We start from the raw sequence: 16,434 nt of genomic DNA on the forward strand, positions 1-16,434 counted from the left end.
GGCATAAACACCATATGAACCATAAGTAACAATGCACAAGCACCAGAAGAGAGACCAGATAAATGGGAGCTCCTAAAAATCAAACACTTATCCTCATCAAAAGACTTCATCAAAACAGTAGAAAGACAACCTACAAGGTGGAAAAAAACACAATTCCGATCAGTGTCTAATCTCTAAAATCCTAAAGATACTGCAAAACCTCAACAACAAAAAGACAAATAACCCAGTTAAACAGTGGGAAAAGGATATGAACAGGCACTTCAGCAAAGAAGATATTCAGGTGGTTCACAGACCCGTGAAGAAATGCTCACAATCATTAGCCATTAGAGAAATGCAGATCAAAACTACAATGAGATATCATCTCACCTCAACAAGCTTAGCATTAATCCAAAAAACACAAAATAATGAACGTGGAGAGGTTGTGGAGAGACTGGAACACTTATACACTGTTGGTGGGAAAGTAAAATGGTACAACCACTTTGGAGGTCAATTTGGTGCTTTCTTAAAAAGCTAGAAGTAGAAGTACCGTATGATCCAGCTATCTTGTTCCTTTGAATATATCCTAGGGAAATAAGAGCCGTCACACGAATAGATATATGGACATCCATGTTCACTGCAGCGCTGTTCACAATAGCAAAATGATGGAAACAACCTAGGTGCCCATCAACGGATAAATCAATGAATAAACAAATTATGGTATATCCCCCCCGTGGAATACTATGCAATGATAAAGAACAACGAGGAAGCTGTGAAACATAACACGGAGGAAGCTGGAGGTCATTATGCTGAGTGAATTTAGTCAGTCACAGAAAGACAAATGTTGTATAAGACCACTATTATAAGAACTTAAGAGAAGGTTTAAATGCAGAAGAAAACATTCTTTGATGGTTACCAGGGAGGGGAGGGAGGGTGAGGGTTATTTACCAACTAGATAGTAGGTAAGAATTATCTTAGGGAAAGGGAAAGACAGCACACACTACAGGGGAAGTCAGCACAACTGGACTAAACCAAAGCTAAGAAGTATCCTGAATACAGTCAAACACTTTGAGGGACAGAGTAGCAGGGGTAGCGTTCTGGGGATCATGCTTTCAGAGGACATCTAGGTCAACTGGCATAACAAAGCTTATTCAGAAAATGTTCTGCATCCTACTTTGGTGAGTGGTGTTTAGGGTCTTAAAAGCTTTCAAGCGGCCATCTAAGATGCATCAATTCATGCCAACTACCCAGAGTAAAGGAGGATGAAGAACACCAAAGACACAAGGAAAGTATTAGCCCAAGAGACAGAAAGGGCCACATAAACCAGAGACTTCATCAGCCTGAGACCAGAAGAACTAGATGGTGCCCGACTGCCACCAATGACTGCCCTGACAGGGAACACAACAGAGAGTCTTAGATGGAGCATGAGAAAGGTGAGTTGCAGAACTCAAATTCTAGTAAGAAGACCAGACTTAATGGTCTGACTGAGACTGGAGGAACCCAGGAAAGCATGGCCCCTGGATTCTCTATCAGCCCGGAACCAAAACAATTTCCGAGGCCAACTCTACAGACAGGGATTGGACTGGACTGTGGGACATAAAGTGATACTCGTGAGGAGTGTGCCTCTTAGCTCAAGTAGATACAAGAGACTAAATGGACAGCTTCTGTCTGGAGGTGAGATGGGAAGGCAGAGAGGGTTAGGAGCTCATTGAATGGACATGGGGAATCGGGGGTGGAAAGGAGGAGTGTGCTGTCACAGTATGGGGAGCTCATTTAGAGTCACATAAGAATGTATGTATAAATTTTTGTGTGGGAAAAAAATTACATAAAAAGAAGACTATGTTTGGGAAGAGGTCAATCATGTTTCCAAAGTAATTCAATGCAAGTTTTCCGCTTATCGTTGCTAAAAATGATTTATAGATGCTATGGCAAGAACAACTTCTCAAACTCCCCTAACTGAAGCCATATATAGTAGCTAATATACTTATATGCTCCACATTCAGTTATCTGCCATCATTAAGCAATTTCAAGAATAGCTCAATTTCTCCCCTCTTTTATAAGTGTATAAAATTTTTTTAAATTGTATCCTTATCTTTAACATTCAACGTTCTATGTAGAGATAAGTAAATAAGATACATTAAACAATAAATGCAAAAGCCAGCACCATCTAATATTCCTTTTTAAAAAAAAAATCAAATGTGTGTCACGGACCTATAATATAATAAACACTCAGCTAGGCTCTACAGATAGTGAAACAAACCTAGTAGGTGTTGAAGTAATAAATTGCATGGTTTGAACTTTAAAATATCCATTTACATGTCAGAAATGAGGAAATCAAAAGGAACCTGAGCATCTTGGAAAAGCCACATGAGTGAGAGTAAGAATTGAGCTGTGCATTAAGGAATGAGTAGGATTTAAGAAAGCAGAGGAGCTTCAGAAGAGGAGTTGTGCCTCAGAGTAAGACCATGAAGTCAGTCAAATAAATCCCAGACCATCAAGGCTGACAGACCTAATGTTTCTTTCTAAAGTAAATGTTGAGAATGTGTAACTGCTGCTTCAGGCTGACTATAAAGCTTTGTGGACTGGTATTCTATCATCTGTCTGAATGGATGGAAACTGGTCCACACACAAGAGTCTTTTCTTGATCAAAAAAAAAAAAAAAAACTCTTCCTCTTCTTTCAAATTTATTCTTCTTTTCACAGTTGGCTGAATGAGTTGTGCAGGTGCTTTATAAATCTTTTCTGCATTCCTTTTCTCCTTTCCTAAATAATCCAGAAAGTACCCCATTAACTAGAGTGCTTTGTGGGGGAAAAAAGACTGTTACCAATTCAAAAATATTAAGATTAAAAAAAAGGAGAACTCAGTGCCCTTTGGTCAACACAAAGCTGTTTGTTTTGGAAAGAATTCTTCCTTTCACTTACATGTGGTGATGTGGGGTTGGTGAAACAAAAATATAACATCCTAATGTCTTCTTCAGGCCTTTCTTTCCATACATCCTTCCCCTAGAAAAGCATTCATTTAGAGCAGAGTGAATTATTGAATTGCAAAGAAACCAGCTACTGATTATTAAAAAAGATGTATAATTGGACATTGTTCTTTTCCATTTGAAAATGACTGGATAGGAGAACTACTCTAGATACTTCAAGAGATAGACGACTAAAAAGTATTAGTGCTAATTTTTTACATGGTGAGGGAGGGAGAGGTATCATGAAATAGAATTTATATGGCTATGGCTACTAAGGCTGACTATTGTGTTATCTTTTACTTTCCTGACATACATGAAACTTTACGTTAAATTACATTAAATTTACTTCTTTTCTAAATCGTTCATAAGTGACTTCAGTTGATATTAATGATTATATAAAATATTGACAGATTACTTTTCAATCTAGAGAGACATTACTGGCTAAAAATTGCTATAATCTTTATCTTTATGGTGAGTGAACTTTGTACCATTCTAATGTACCATTGTGAGTAATGCTTGTCTTTTGATAATTACATTTGAAAACATATAAAGTACTGACTATTGATTTATCAATCTAAAGACCACACGTATTTTTTTTCCTGAAATTTTGGCAACTTAATGGAAAATTCCAATAGTTGACATATTAATATGACTTTTTTTTAGTAAATATGTTACTAGATATGATAATGGGTCTTTTTTTTAATTTATACTGGCATGAGTAAGACTCTAAAGGATGGCATGAGTAAGAAACTAAAGTGATCTCAATGCATTTTAGGTTTATAAGGACAAAAAAATTAAAATATGACAGTAATTGCATACTTCTTCAGGTTAAATATGCTAAATTTTTTAATGTTTTTTTTGCCATCACTGGGTATAAATATGGTGCCCTGGTGGTACTGCGGTTAAAAGATTGGCTGCTAACCAAAAGGTCGGCAGTTCGAATCCACCAGCCACTCCTTGGAAACCGTATGGGTAGTTCTACTCTGTCCTATAGGATCACTATGAGTTGGACTCAACTCGACGGCAACAGGTTTGTCTTTTGGTTTTTTGGGCATAAATATAGCAACAATTTTGGTTAATGTAAAATAACCAGTTGATTTTAAAATTATGGTTAGCATTTTTATAATAAAGAGAAAAATTTCACTATTGAATTTTATATTTCAATAAATAGAAAATGTCTTCCTCAAAGCAACATGCTTCATTGCAATCTTTCATATACATATTGCTATGTAACTTTAATAAAGTATAACTTTATAAGGTTATTAGATTCATATTTACCAATGATTGTGAGGATGGACCAGGACAAGCAACATAAGGTGGCTATGATTTGGAGCCTACTCAATGGCAACAAATAATAATAATGGATTTATATTGGGATGCATTAAATGTATTAAAATTATTGTTTTCTTTCTATAATACATAATCTATTCATAATGATTTTCATAATTAGAATTTTAGTGTTTTTAAATGCAGTTTTGAATATCTCATTTTTTTCTTTCTTCAGCAGCTGTATTCATAGTAGCTTTTTTTCCCTTTACAATTTTCCATTATAATCATACTCCATCCAATTAAAACATCAAAAGAATCTCACACGCACGCTGTAATAGGTGGAGAAAGAGTCAGTGGATAGAATAAACAGACTAGGATGAGGAAGAGTGGCAGGAAGAATAGAAGTTAAGAGTAATGGAGTAGTAAGGCTCTTCTTTCTTCCTTCACTGCCATTACTTTTACTGTTCCTTCTTCACACAAACTTATTTGCTTAGTTCGTTTTCTTCTTTTTTCCTCTTTCACTCACTTATGTCTCCTTTTTCTCTTCACTCATTCCTTTCTAAATTTTCTCTCCCAAGTATTTTTAAAGATTTAAACTTGCATGCAAGTTAATTTGAAGAGTATATTTCAAATTATCCCTATGAAATGTAGCAAAACATTGAAACAAAAAAGTTTCATATTTATATTGCAAAAGTATTCTACAGGCCTACCCTCTCTCAGGAATTTGAAAGCTGCTGCTATAGGATGTCTGCTGTCCATTTAAGTAAATATGCTTTATTGGAACACAGTCATGCCCATTCATTTATTTACTGTGTATGGCTGCTTTTGAGCTATAACGGCAGAGTTGATTAGTTGCATCAGAGACAATATGGCTTTAAAAGCCTAAAATATTAACTCTCTTGTCTTACAGAAATAGTTTTCCAATCCTTGTTCTAGCTGCTAATACCATAAAGGGTAGAACATGCATAGCCATGTGATTCTCTTTTTCATATCTCCTCAGTTGTGTTCTAAACTTCTCTCATTTTTAAGTCACTTAGCATTCTTCTGCTTTCTTCACTCCCAAGAAAAGCCTTTGGCTCCTATTTGCAGAAGAAATAAGAGAAGCAATACTGCGTGTACTAGCTTAACATGATACCTCCGACCACACCTACAGCACAACTTAGATCTATATTCACCTTCAGGAAGATTTTGGTAATACAGACAAATTGATGCTAAAATTTATATGGAAGATTTAAAAAACTGGAATAGCCAAAACATTTTGAAAGCTTACACCGTAGTTTTAGGGATCACTCTACTCGATTTCATGACTTACTATAAAGCTACATTAGTCAAGGTAGTGTCGTACTGGTGAAGGGCTAGGTACAACCAATTGAACAGAAGAGAGAAGAAATAGAGCTACATAAAAATGCCCAGTTGGTTTTTGGAAAACTTGCAAATGCAGTTCAATAGAATAAGGAAAGCCTTTTCAACAAATGAAATTGGAACAATTAGATAGCCTTATAAAAAGCAAATAAACCTCAACCTAAACCTCATACCATATACCAAAAATAAGTTAGTAAATGTACAAACAGCTAAAAATGGATCATAGATGAAGAATGTTAATGTTAGATGTATTACTATAAAATGTAGGAAAAAAAGAGGAGAAAATCTTCATGATCTTAGGTTATGGAGAGTTCTTAGACATAACACAAAATGCATGATCCAGCATTTGGGTCCACGTTTTCAAGCAACTGAAGCCCCTATTTAGTTTAGAAAACTAAATCTACATGGCATTGTTTTGAACAACAAATTATAAAATTAACACTGAGAATGATAACATCAGCAAATTACACACTGCAACATTATATGCAGTATATATTACTAAGGATAAGATGTACAAAAAATAAAAAGGACAGTCATAAATGTGGTTTGTCATAACTTGAATACGTTGTATGTTGGGGACTACCTGTATTGAAAAAATATACCCTGAATGATGCCCCAGAAACAGTTACTTTTGAAAATATTTACATATTGTAATAAAAAAGACAATTATAATTGACAATATCTTCCTCTTAGCTGAATTCTTTCTCAGATGACCCTGTACGCAGTATTTAAAGAGAGAATAATTTAATTAAAAAATATCATGGTCTTGGAAGCCCCATAGACACATCCAAATTCCCTGAGGGACTGAAGTGCTGGGCGGAGGGCTGTGGGGACCATGGTCTCGGGGATCATCTAGCTCAATTGGCATAACACAGTTTATAAAGACAATGTTCTACATTCTACCTTGGTGAGTAGTGTCTGGGGTCTTAAAAGCCTGTGAGCGGCCATCTAAGATACTCCACTGGTCTCATCCCTTCGGGAGCAAGGGAGAATGAAGAGAACAGGATACAAAGAAAAGATTTGTCTGAAGGACTAATTGTCCACAGCTACCAAGGCCTCCACCGGCCCGAGTCCAGTACAGCTAGATGGTGCCCAGCTACCACCATTGACTGCTCTGACCAGGATCACAACAGAGGGTTCTGGACAGAGCTGGAGAAGGATGTAGAACATAATTCTAACTCACAAAAAAAGACCAGATTTACTGGCCTAAAGGAGACTGGAGAAACCCCGAGAGTATGGCCCCTAGACACTCTTTTAGCTCAGTGGTGAAGTTATCTCCAAGGTTCACCATTCAGCCTGCAAGTGGACAGCCCCGTAAAACCAAATGGCATTAATGAGGCACAGTAGTCCGGTGACAAGGGCCAGAAGGCAGAAGTGGACAAGGAAGCTGGTGATAGGGAACCCAAGGTTGAGTAAGGATATTGTTGATGTGTTGTGAGATTGTTAACCATTGTCATAGGGCAACATTTGTAGTAACTTTTAAATGAGAAACTATTTTGTTCTGTAAGCCTTCATCTTAAGTGAGAATGACAGCACAATTGGAAGAGCGTAGTCAATGTCACTGAACTGTGCGTGTAGAAATTTTTGAAATGGTGTAACTTTGGTTATGTGTATTTTCACGAAAAAAAAGGTTGAGAAGTTAGAGGGTTGACATGTTGTGGAGTTGTTAACCAATGTCATAAAACAGTATGTGCACTACTGTTTCATGAGAAACTATTTGTTCTGTAAGCCTTCACCTGAAGTACAATAAAAAAAAAAAATCATGGTCTACAGAGAACAGTTAATTGAAAAGGATAATATTTTCAAATTTACTAGCTATGTATAAAATGCAACTTTGAAAAAAATTTGAGGCAATTTTATGAAAATAGAAAATATAAATAAGAATGTAATAAAAAAAAATTTTTAAGGACTATATCAATAATAAAGTATGAAAGACAGATACCACCAAGAAGCACATTAAAGTGATTACAAATGTACCAAAATAATTATTCTGCTTTTATTATTTTTAATGCTCAGACAAATAACATAAAAAGTTTTTGTTTTAATCATACAGAGATCTATTATATTAGTATGTTTTAGAAATATTCTAATTTGTAAATAGTTTTTTCATAGAATCATTGTATAGGACTTCTATTCAATAAAACAACTTTTTTGGTGAAGAAATAATTTTTTAAAATTATTTGTAACATTCTCTTTCTTTTCCTAAAGTGCTATTGTTAGGACAAGTTATATGGTTCCCTTATGTATGCATAAGGATAATTTTTGAAGAGTGAAGAGATAGAAACCTTATATGTAATAATTACTATATGGCAATATATCACCATGATAAATATTTTATTCCTCCTTCTAGAAGCATGTAGGACATGGAGAAGCATTGACCTGGCTCTGGGGAACACCTACTAATTGCCTAGACTCCTCAGGATGCTCATGGTGAACTGACTGTGCATCAGGTATACATTCAGTCTTCCTGGTTCAGAGAATCATTGTCCAGAAGATTCTTGGACGTGGGAATACTTGCTTGTGATGACAGAGCTCACAAGGCACTGATAAATAGAATAAAATTAAGTATCGTTATTCAGTGAGAATAAAATTGCCAGGTGGGCCAGACACCAACAAAGACTATTGTGATCTCCCTGAAGGTAAAGTTCACGGGGGCGCAAGTTCTCAAAAAAATGGTTTGATGATTATAGTCGGAAGATAATTCTAGGAAAATCCCTCCTTGGCCATATTTTCTAATCTTAATATACAGTGAAATGAATATCCTTTTTGGTCATTTGTCTACTAGTTAAATTGATTAAAATCCCAAAGTGGAAACACAAAGTATTGCGTGTGTTTATTTAGAGATAAAAGTGGTTTTCGATTTGAATTTAATTATCAGAGTAAGTTAGGAGATACATGAGTTTCAATCTATGACAGAAGTAAAAAAGTAGCTAATTTTTCACCTCTGCCTGTATCCAATATTTTTGCCATGAAAATTTTGGTATTCTTCCAATCTGACTGCGTGCTCAGACAGGTGAATTGTTTTGTGCATGGGATCTTAGAGAATGTGACACAAGCAGAGACTTGAAAAGTGTTTTAAGGCGAGGCTTGCTCTTTGTCTTATTTTTCACAATGAGAACATGCCTGTTGTAATTTGTTGGAGGACGAGAGATGTGAATCAGAGCGGAGTTTCCCCAATCATCCCAGCCAAGACCATCTTAGATCATCAGATAACAAGCCAAGCCTGGATATATGCGTGAGCCCTGACAATATTAGCAGAAAAAATCTGCAGACCCTTCAAAGAGCAAGTCACCACACAGAGGCACGAGCAATAACAGCCAAGCCTAACCTAGATCAATAAAACCCATCAGACATGTCAGACATAAATGTTTCTTGCTGTATGCCTTTGAGTTTTGGATTGTATGTCAAGCAACACCATTGTGTCAATAGATAACTGATATACACAGCCTGTGGCCAAAGATATAACCTTTCTACACCTACAAATAAAATATCCTTTAGTAACTTCCTCAGCAAAAACTGCCTGTCCAAAGCTGCTGCACCACTAACAGTGGATTCTTCTTAGCTGACAGGGTTGAAGGGAGGTGATCCAGAGTTCTCAGGAGCAAGCAAGCTGCCAAGAAACACTGCAAATTCCGTTGAACATGAACTCATTGCTACTGGGTTCCTGAGGTTTTGTTTGTTTGACCCTTCTTTTGCTGTTGTCATTTTTGGTATTTTTTTTTTTCATTTTTCCAAATAGAAATGAAAGGAGGAAATACAATTATTTCATTATAGCCACATCTCTTTTAAATGTGAAGAAATGATAGATAAAAAAGAACCCACATTTTAAAATATTGAAATAAAATGTATGCCTCCTTAATTGTCATACTTCACTCGTTTATGGTATGGTATTTTTACTATGCATCTGGGAGTTCCATTGCAATGTCCACCAGGTGCAGTCACATAAAATAACCCATACATTTGCATGACAAGTGAAGTAGTAGGGTTATTGTCTGAGGATTTCCACTTTCTTCTTACAATCTTGGAATCACAATAATATGCATGGGTGGTCTGAGTTTTGTTCAGTTTTACAAATTGATATAAACTACACCACTACCAAGAGGAAGGAGATAGAGTGGGGATAAAATTTCCAACCATCAGGTTGAAGTATTCTGAACGGTCTGCTCATCCTAATAACGCTCTTGTTGAAGTCTTTTCTGTTACTCTTTTCACTCTTCTAAATCCACTGTCTACCCTTCTCACATTCTGTCTGGGTCCCAAGGTCAGCCTGCACTAACCACGCTAATATCCCCAGTGCCTTCAGGTGTTTAGCCAGTAGGGTGGCCCTGTCAGGAGATCACAGAGAACTGAGAGTAACTTCAGGATACTTATGCTTCACACCCTCCCTGCCAGATTTCCCTGGGTTGCCATAGGTCATTTTTTCCCTCAAGAGGAGGATGTTGTCCTACTTTTTTTGATTCCAGATTCTGGGTCATCTCTTTTTTCTTCTTATGCTACACCTTTGGGAAGTCTTTTAAATAAATCCTTTTGGAATTATAATTATTCTGTATTGAATTTGCCATCTGTTTACTGTGGGGACAATGACTGATATATTCTTTAATCACAGTCCTAAGAATTTTCCTTTTTCATTAAATAATTAGCTTTTTACAGTAAATGTATATGTGTGTCTGAGCCCTTAGGTAGATTAGAACTTGCCTGACCATTTGAGGAACAGTTTAAAAGAGAAAAAGACAGTACTCCTATCATCATCCTATTGGCCTGTATTAGAGAAAATAAACTTTATGACAATGTAATATTGTATCTAAGGTTTTGTAGTGCATAAAATGCAAGGCTGAACTGTATTCCGAGTACATAATATTTTTAGTAACTTAACCCTCTATTTCCCAATTTGTAAAATTGACTCTTTTCACTAACCACATCTAATTTCTGCAACACTGCATTTTGGCAAAGCCAGGTAATTCTCATGAGTAAATATCTAGTAGAAGTCATCCAGATACTGTTTAGTGAAGCTCACTAAATGTTTCATTATACTAAACATCTAGAAGGAAACTTCACAATCGGTAGATACAGAGATATAGATATGGAGTCCCTGGGTGGTACAAACAGTTATTGAGTTTGGCTGTAACCAAAAGTTGTAGATCTAGGTATAGATATAAACCAGGTGCAGTTGAATTGAGTTGATTTAGACTGATGGCAACCCCATTTGTGGCAGAGTAGAAGTATCTCCATAAAACTTTCAGCAACTGATTTTTTTGGAAGTAGATTGTCAGGCCTTTTTTTTCAGGCCCCTCTGGCTGGACTCCAGTCTCTAATCTTCTGATTAGCAGCCCAGCATGTTAACCATTTGCACCACCCAAGAATTCTCAGATATAGATACAGATAAATGTACATGTAGAGGTAGAGATAGAGATACGATGTACATACAGATATACTCAGGCAAACATAGCATATATCATGGAGCATTATGTGTGGTCTATTTGTTATTATCCATTGCCAGCGAGACTTAATAAGCATGTCTTCCTCTACTGTTCTCCTTGCTTGGTGTAGTTGTTGAGTCAGTGATTCTTATCATGTCTGAGAAAACACCACCCATCAGGGGTCACATTTACATGCTCTACTGAAAAAGAACTTCTAGCTGAAAATGTTCTAATAGTTCAGATCCTGCTGTGAAACATATGTGAAGAGACATTAACCACCTACATGTGCTAGGAATGTAAGAAACGGAAAAACTGTGCTGTTTTAAAAACTGGCAAAATAATTAAAACTTAATGAGGAGGTTCTCTAGGCAGAAAATGACCTCTTGTTGCAGTGTCACTGCGTTTCCACTTTCTATCGGGTAGCTGGAAAAATGAATGAATAAGAGCATAAAGAGCAGTCTAAATCCCACTGAGCCCATGTTTTTGCTCAGCATTGATGATCTTCTAGGTGTTCTTTCTGCCATTTAGGTATTCAGAACATTTTTTGGCTCAGCTGAATTGGAATGTTTTAAATTTATACAAAGTTAGAAGAGGGAAATAGTCTTTAGTGTTTTCATGTAGTATTCTGAGTATAGAATTCCTGAATTAGAACTTATCCTGGCTCAGTTTTAGTGATACACTTGTAAGTAGACCCCAAAATTCTAAATTTGTTGAATTAGAACTGCTAGGCTCATTATTGCACAATTCAAAAACAATTTGCCTTTTTAAATAGCGCTTTTCTTCTGCTGTGAAATCAAAGAATTTAGCTCTGTATTTCCTCAGAGACTAAGTCTGTCTTTGGTTCTTCCAATTCATGCTATCCAGTCACCCGGGGCTTGTGAACTGTGTCCCCTGGCTAACCAGGATTCCCTGTGCCCCATAGCTACCCTCCAGGGCCTGAATTTCCTGGTCACCAACCTGGCTCTCTCTTCTTCCCAAAAAAGTTTCTGTAGAATCTATGCACTCGGCATTTTCTTCTATTTCTCAATTGGATGAACTCAACCATTCCAGGTAAACACATCTTATTACTTACCATAGTAATGCAATTATTAGTTGTTAAATCTCAGGTCTATGTTCTTTCTACCAACTTTTTCCTACTTATATCTGCTATTATTTCTCACACCTCTGTGATCTTGTTGTGTATTGCAACCTATGATATTAGAGAAGAAATATATTTCTCTCTTATAATAGGCTAGCATGTATCCCCTAACTCCAATTTTCCAGAAATGGAAAATTGCAACTTTTGGGAAAAGTAATCAAAATCGCATATAAAATTAGCTAAAGGGTTTATGTAAATGTGGAACAACAGAAACTCTCAGACACTGCAAATGGGACTGTAAAATTGCACAATCATTTTGGAAATCATTTTATTCATTGTTTATGCTGTTAAATACACACATACTAGCCAGTCAACTCCTAGGTATTTACAAAGAGAAACGAAAGCATGTATTTATCCAAAAATTGTGCATGGATATTTATAGCAGGTCTATTTGAAATTATCAAAACCTAGAACCAATCCAATTGTTCATAAATGCTATTGGATCAACAAATTGTGGAATATCTCTACAATGGAACACTAATTATTATTGAAAAAATGAACAATTGATACAAACAACAACATGGATTAATGATAATTATGCTGAGTAAAAGAAACCAGACAAGAGAACAATGCATAAAGTATGATCCCATATAGACTGTCTATGCAAAATACATACTAATATGCTTACTGGAAAATTCAAACAGAACACAGATCAATGCTTATGTAGTGACAAGGATGAATATGGATGACTTCAAGGACGTAATTACACAGGGGCTCAAGAAAACTTTTGGGGCAGATGGTTATGTTCATAACCTTGTTATTGATGATGTTTTCACAGTTACATTTATAAGTCAAAATCTTAAAAAATGGTATGCTTTAAACCTGTACATTTTATTGTATATTAATTATACTTTAATAAATCTTTTAAATAATACAGTATAAAAAAAATAGAATGAGCATGGACTTCCTACTTGAAGGATAGTATTTATTTTACAGAATGTGATGAGTCAGCTTCATCTATGAACAGTTTTTGTGTGTGTGAGTGTTTGTGTGTGTGTGTGTGTGTGTGTGTGCATTGAGAGGTACTGAAAATCAGATGAAAATTAAGAAAATACTATTTTCATATAGTACATCACAGATTAATAATTGTAAAAGAATGCAAATTCCTGATATATTTCTATTTACTCCATAACATATTATAATATAAATTCAAGTATATAGGAGGATAATGTTAGGTTGATGAGAGCTGTGATAATGGAAGAGCTGACTCTGATAAATTTTCTTTCTTTTTTCCCTTAAGTGAGTCATAGATAACCTGGGGAAAAAAACAAAGTGTAGCCACATCTAAATTGCAACACAGAATTGAGTAGAAAATGTGGTTCTGTTGTTGCAGAGTCTAAGGAGAATGTATAGAGAAATTTGCCCATACATCAGCAAGCACATCTTTGAATTTCACAAAATTGATTCTAGTTAGGAAGTGAGTAATTCAGACACTCTATAGTGAGAACTATAATCAATATGTAACTTCATGTATTCATCTTTGGAAAAAAATTACAATTTTTCAAAATTTTTCTAAGTATATTTGGAGTCAAAACATGCAGAAATTTTGACAAAAATACATAAACTACACATCATGGATTTTTTTATTTAATTGTGGCATTTTCTTAGTTTTTGGAATCATTGGAAACTTGTGGCTGCATAATTGAAAGTTTTTCAGAAATTTCATTCAAATCAGAATTTTCATTTAAAAATTTTTACAATTACAAAGTATTTTATGAATCTTTTATAATGTTGCTCACAAGAAAACCAGGCATTTTGTTTTTGAATTTATAATAAAAATATACTTAATTAATTATCATCTGAGATAAATGATGACTACATAAAAAAACACTTGCAATGTGGCAAAGGAAATACATTAAGAATGTTCTGTATTGTTTTCAAAGTTGAAACACCTTCCTTCCCTTCAAAGACAAATCAATCTCTCTCTTTTTCTTTGTCTCTCTCTGTCTTTTTCTCTCTGCTCAAAGCCAACATTGCATGATTCATCCTCTTCTTCGTATATCATTTATATTTCTCTCTACTGAATCATTCTCATCTCACGTATTATGCTGTTTTTTTCTATCTAAACACAAAACTTTTCCTTGACTCCACTTCCCCTGTGAATTACTAACCCAATTCTTTGATGCCTTTTGCAACATATTTCCCTGGAAGCGTTGTCTATGTGAATGTTTTCAATTATTTTCTTCCCATTCCCTCTTTACTCAATTCTAAATAAGTTTTGTGTCCACAAAAAGCAGCTCTTGTCAATGTCACCAACAACCTCCACATTGCTAAATCCAATGGCCATTATATAGTTTTAATTTTTCTGAAACAATAAACAGTTTTTACACAGTTGATTACTTCTTTCTCCTTAATACATGTATCATTCAGAATAATCCATGTTATTCTATTTACAAAATGGTAAAAATCAACTCCTAAACCTCAATGGGTTGAAAATCACTCATGTTTCTTACAAATTCTCCAAATCTACCCCACGTTGACTACAATCTCCTTTCTGCTTCTCCTCACTTGGGAACAAAAGCATATGGAACAGCCACTACTAAGAAAGATAGGTATGTAAGACTCACACTAGCAATTGAATGCTTGAGCCAAGAAATGACACATACCGGAGTTCATTGCACAGACCATCACATGGACCTACCCACCATTCTCTCATATCACACATCCGTCAGCACTTTCTTTCTAGTTACCTTATCTTCAAAATATATCAAAATATAGCCACTTCTCTCTACCTTTACTACTACCATCCAAGCCTCTTTCATCACTTTATTAGATTAGGCCAATATATCCATAACAAACAAGTCTCCTTGCTTCTACCTTTGCACCCCTACAGTGTATTCTTAACACATTGGCCTGAGAAAGTCTTTGAAAATGTTAAGTAACATCATGTCACTTATCTTCATCAAACTTTTCAAATGCATACAGTTTCACTTAGCAAAATATACCAAAGAGTTTGTCATGATATACTTGCCCTGTCTGTCAGTTTGCTGTACAATGGTGGTTTGCATGTTGCTGTGAGGCGAGAAGATATGCCACTGATATTTCAAATACTAGCAGAGTTACCCATGGTGAACAGGTTTCAGCAGAGCTTCCAGACTAAGACAAACTAGGAAAAGGACCTGGAAATCTAATTCTAAAAAAAAAAATTAACCAATGAAAACTTTATGGATAAGAAAGGACCCTTGTCCAATATATTGTAGGAAGATGATCCTCTCAGGTTGAAAGGCACTCAAAATACAACTTAAGCACTTCTGAAGTTCACCCTTCAGTTAAAGATTACACAGGTCTATAAAAGAAACAATAACACATGAGGAAAGTGCTTCTTAGCTCAATCATGTAAATAAGACCAAAAGGGAAAACCTGCCCGAAAGCAAAGATAAGAAGGCAGGAAGGGAGAGGAAAATTGGATAAATGGAAACAGGGAACCCAGAGTGTAGAAGGGGAGAGTGTTGACACACTGCAGGGATTACAACTAATGTCACAAAATAATTTGTGTATATATTGTTGAATGAGAAATTAATTTGCTCTGTAAACTTTCACATAAAGTAAAAGAAAAAAAATATGACTAAGGAAGCGCTGCCTCCTCAAAGAGTTGTTTTTGTTGTTGCTGTTGTTAGGCGATGACGAGGTGGTTCTAACTCACAGCCACCCTATGTACAACAAAACAAAACACTGCTGGTCCTGTGCCATCCTCACAATGGTTGCTATGCTTGAGGCCATCTTTGAAGCCACTGTGTCAATCCATCTCCTTGAGGGTCTTCCTCTTTTTTGCTGACCCTCTACTTTACCAAACATGATGTCCTTCTCCAGGGACTGGTCCCTCTTCATAACATGTCCAAAATATGTGAGACAAAGTCTTGCCATCCTCACTTCTAAGAAGCATTCTTGCTGTACTTCTTCCAAGACAGATTTGTTTGTTCTTTGGAAGTCCAGGGTATATTCAATATTCTTCATCAACACCGTAAGTCAAAGGCATCAATTCTTCTTTGGTCTTCCTTACTGACTGTCCAGCTTTCACATGTGTATGAGCAATTGAAAATACCATGCCTGGGGTCAGGTGTACGGTAGTCCTCAATCTAACATCTTTGCTTTTTAATGCTTTAAAGAAGTCTTTTGCAGCAGATTTGCCCAATGCAATACGTCGGTTGATTTCTTGATTGCTGCTTCCATGGGCATTGATTATGGATCCAAGTAAAATGAAATCCTTGACAATTTCAATCTTTTCTCCATTTATCATGATGTTGCTTATTGGTCCAGTTGTGAGAATTTTTGTTTTCTTTATGTTGAAATGTAATCCTTACTGAAGG

The sequence above is a fragment of the Trichechus manatus genome, unplaced genomic scaffold, assembly GCF_000243295.1.
Source record: "Trichechus manatus latirostris isolate Lorelei unplaced genomic scaffold, TriManLat1.0 scaffold00047, whole genome shotgun sequence".
Classification (NCBI taxonomy): domain Eukaryota; kingdom Metazoa; phylum Chordata; class Mammalia; order Sirenia; family Trichechidae; genus Trichechus; species Trichechus manatus.